The 4075-nt window shown below is 36.3% G+C and overlaps 1 long non-coding RNA gene across 1 annotated transcript; it reads left to right on the top strand.

Annotated features, from left to right (window-relative positions):
• Positions 1 to 248: 248 nt before the first annotated feature.
• LOC122546245 lies at positions 249 to 3978 on the top strand. The gene is made up of 3 exons (XR_006310698.1): positions 249 to 385; positions 2637 to 2794; positions 3939 to 3978. It is a non-coding gene; the product is annotated as an uncharacterized LOC122546245 (long non-coding RNA).
• Positions 3979 to 4075: the final 97 nt, after the last annotated feature.

The raw sequence follows: 4075 nt of genomic DNA on the forward strand, positions 1-4075 counted from the left end.
CTCTCTCTCTCTCTTTTGTGTTATTTTTTGTCAATTTGTAAGTATTTTTCAAGTCGTATTGATATGTATCCGTTCCCCCTTGGGAGTTTTTCCCTCCAGAATTATTTTTCCTCCTAACCTCGGGATTCCCCCCGTTGCCCTTATCCCTAAATCTGCAAGAAGGAAGTTGGGCTGGGTGGGTTGTGAGTGTGAGAGCATGGAACATAAAGGGGCAGTGTTCTTTCTTCTAAACCGGGCGCTGGGTTTGAACCTGGTCCGTTTTTCAACTTCCGACAGGGTAGCATGTGGTTGGTGGAAAATGCGCCAATCGGGAAAGGGGTGGGCGGTTGAGATGATTGCTTTCCTTTCTGAATTTCTGTGGAATGTCGTTTTTTCCCAAAGAGCTGTGAGTAATTTTTTTAAAACTCATGCACACATGATAATCATGCGAATTAATTTCTCTCTCCCTCTCTCTCTCTCTCTTTCTCTAATACATGTATATGTTATATAAATCCGGTTTAATCCCTTTCTATATATAATCCGAATTAATCTCTCCCTCCAATATATCTATCGAATTAATTTCTATCCATCAATCCGAATTAATACCTCCCTATATATAATCCTTTTTCTAATAATATATTATATATACCGAATTAATTTCTATCTATAAATCCGAGTTAATCTCTCTCTATATATAATCCGAATTAATCTGTCTCTCCAATCTATTAAATATCGAATTTATTTCTATGTATAAATCCGAATTAATCTCTTCCTACATATAATCCTAATTAATCTGTCTCTCTCTCTCTATATTGTATATACGAATTAATTTATATCTGTAAATCCGAATTAATCTCTATATATAATCCGAATTAATGTCTCTCTTAAATAGAAGTTAATTTGGTTTGTGTATATATAAAAAATTCGGAGTGATCCCTCTATATGTGTAATCTGAATGTATCTCTCTACATATAAACTTCCAATTTCTCTATTCAATGTGAATTTATCTATATAATGTGAACTCATTTCTCAACATAAAAGCCGAGTTTATTTCCTTACACAGGATACGAATTTCTCTCTCGCTAGACAAAATTCTTCTTTATATATAAAAGCCAAAACTGATTTATCTCTGTCTCCTGCATAAAATCCTAATTTCTGTGTTCAATGTGAATTTACCTATATCGATAAATTTATTTCCCCCACCACCACCACCACCTTGTGTGTGTGTATGTGGATGTGTATAATATATATATAAAATGTATGTGTATATAAAATATGTATATATATCCGAATTAATCCCGATATAGAAAATTCGAATTCACCTACACTTAGAATCCAAATCGATGTCTATAGATATAAAAACTGCATTTCTTTCATTAGATAAAATTCGATTTTATACGTAAACAACAGAATTGATACCCCTCTCTGTCTCCTTCATAAAATCCGATTTCTGTCTGTACTCAGTGTGAATGTAACTGCACCCAAATGAATTTGCTTTGTCTAGAGTCGGATTTTAGCGGTCTTTATCAAGTCCAAATTTAAATATGAAATCTGAATTCATCTCTATATAAAATCTGAATTTCCCTATAGATTCAATATGAAATCGCCTCTATAACGTGAATTGATCTCTGTACAAAACCTGAGTTTGTTTGTCATTATAAATTTAGATATTACCTATAAAGGTCCCAATTGATTTCTACTTAGGAAATGAATAGATCTGTATCCATGAAATCGAATTCATACATATACAGAATCCGAATTTATCTGTGCCTTTCCAGTTCGATGTGACCTCTGTTCAGAACACGAATTTGTGTATCTCTATGTCCCTGTCTATCTCTACACATGAAATCCGAATTTGTGTATGAATTTATTTTTGTATATATATAAAATCCGATTTTTTTTCTGTATTCAAAGTGAATATATCTATATAACATGTACTTATTTCTGCCAATAGAATCCCGAATTTATCTTTTTGTATAAAATCCGGATTGTTACATGAAATCCGAATTTGTTTACGAAGGCCCGAATTGACCTGCATTTAGAATCTGAGCCTGCCTCTATGTATAGAATTCGAATTTCTGTCTATGCCTACATTACCTATATTTAAACACGTCTATATATATATATAAAATCTTAATTTGGTTGTTTCTTAAAATCCAAATTTATGTATATTTAAACTCAGAATCAATGTGTGCGTCTACAAAAGTCCGAATTGAGCTGTTTCTTAAAATCCGAACTTATCTATACTTAAACTCCAAATTAATGCGTGTCTGTATATATAAATCCGAATTTTGCTAGTTTGAAAAATCCGAATTTATCTCTACATATAAACTCGAATTCGATATGCACGTTGAGAATCTGAATTTATACACAAAATCTGTTTTTCTCTGTGTATAAAGTCTGAATTTATCTATGTATTTAATGTGAATTGATCTATATTCTTTATGTATTAATCCGATCATCTCTCTCTCTATATATATATATATAATGTGAATTTATTTGCACATAAGATACAGGCGAAATTATTAAATATAAAGGATGCGAATTTATCTCTGTATAATTTCAAATTTGTATACACTTGGGGCAAATATATTTCTGTGATGTGAATTTATTTTCACCTAATGTGACTTTTAAATATGATTTAAATTTATATGTAGCTTCGTCAAATTGCGAATTTTCTGTCCAGCCTACCTGAACACTGGCCTGAAATGCCAGTAACCCTACAGTCGGCATTTCCCCTCGTACGAAGCTACCGAAGCGATCCTTTTGGTATTTTCCCCAACCTAACAAGAGTGAGGCCATATGTGTTTCCCCGGTCAGTGTGTCTCATTTCATCTCGGAACGAGCAACACGAGTTAAGTTAAACACCTCTCTGTCTCTCTCTCTCTCTCTCTGTCTCCATCTCTCACTCGATTTCTCTTTCACGCTAGCACTCTGGCGAGAGACTTCCCTTTCTCTCTCGCTGCCTCTCACACACACACGCTCTCTATGTCTCTTACATTCTCAATCCTCTCTTTCTATCCCTCTCCGTGTCTCACTCTATCACGCTTGCTATATTTCCCGTCTTATGTCTCTGTGTCTGTGTGTGCGTCTCTGTCTCTTTGTGTGTGTGTGTCTCTCTCTCTGCATGTCTCTCTCTCTCTCTCACTGAATTTTTCTCTCTTTCTCTCCCCCCATTGAGAGAGAGGCGGGGGGGGGGATCTATCTGGATCTATCTAACTGGGATTCAGTTGTAAAACTCCCGGGGCAAATGAGAGCCGTCGCATTTTGGAAGTTACATTTACTTTGCAAGAAACCTGTTTTCTGGTGCAAATTTTGGGCAGGAAGCGGAAGTTCTCGTCATCTCATTCACGTGTCGTTTCTGCATTTCTACCCGAAAGACAGCCGCGACAATCATTTCTCTCCCTCTGTATGGATCTGTGTGTCCCCATCTATCTCTATTTGTATCTGTTTGTCTGTCTATCCCTCTCTCTCCCTATCTGTCGGTCTGTCTCTATGTATATATTGAAAAAGAACTCCATTTCTCAATATATAATTTCAGCTACATCAGACTGTAAACTTTTGCTATAAATTCTGTGACCTACAATCTTATATTTTACGGAGCAGCGCTCCAATTAAACCTGTTGGACTATAACCTGGTGTTGTGTGATTTTTTTTAACCTATTTCCCTCTATTGATTTGTCTCTGTTTATCTGTTTCCCTCTCGATTTCTCTTCCTGTATCTACTTGTCTCTACCAATCTGTATCTGTTTATCTGTCTGTGTGTGCCTGCCTGTGTCCCTATCTCTCTATCTATTTGCCAGACTATATCTATTTGTTTGTATCTGTCTGTTATCTGTCTCTGTGTCTATGTGTCCCCATTTATCTCTATTAATTCCCCTGCCTTTATCTTTTTGTCTGCATCTCTCTGTCTGCTTATCTGTCTCTGTCTGTGCCCATCGCTATCTTATACGTTGCAGGCAAGGATGCCCTGGGGCATGGTACATTGGGAAAACCGAGCAAAGGCTACGACAACGGATGAATGGGCGCCGCACAACAATCAACAGACAGGAGGGTTCCCTCCCTGTTGGGGAACACTTCAGTGGTCCAGGACATT

This window comes from Chiloscyllium plagiosum, unplaced genomic scaffold (assembly GCF_004010195.1).
Source record: "Chiloscyllium plagiosum isolate BGI_BamShark_2017 unplaced genomic scaffold, ASM401019v2 scaf_97484, whole genome shotgun sequence".
NCBI classification, from domain to species: Eukaryota; Metazoa; Chordata; class Chondrichthyes; order Orectolobiformes; family Hemiscylliidae; genus Chiloscyllium; species Chiloscyllium plagiosum.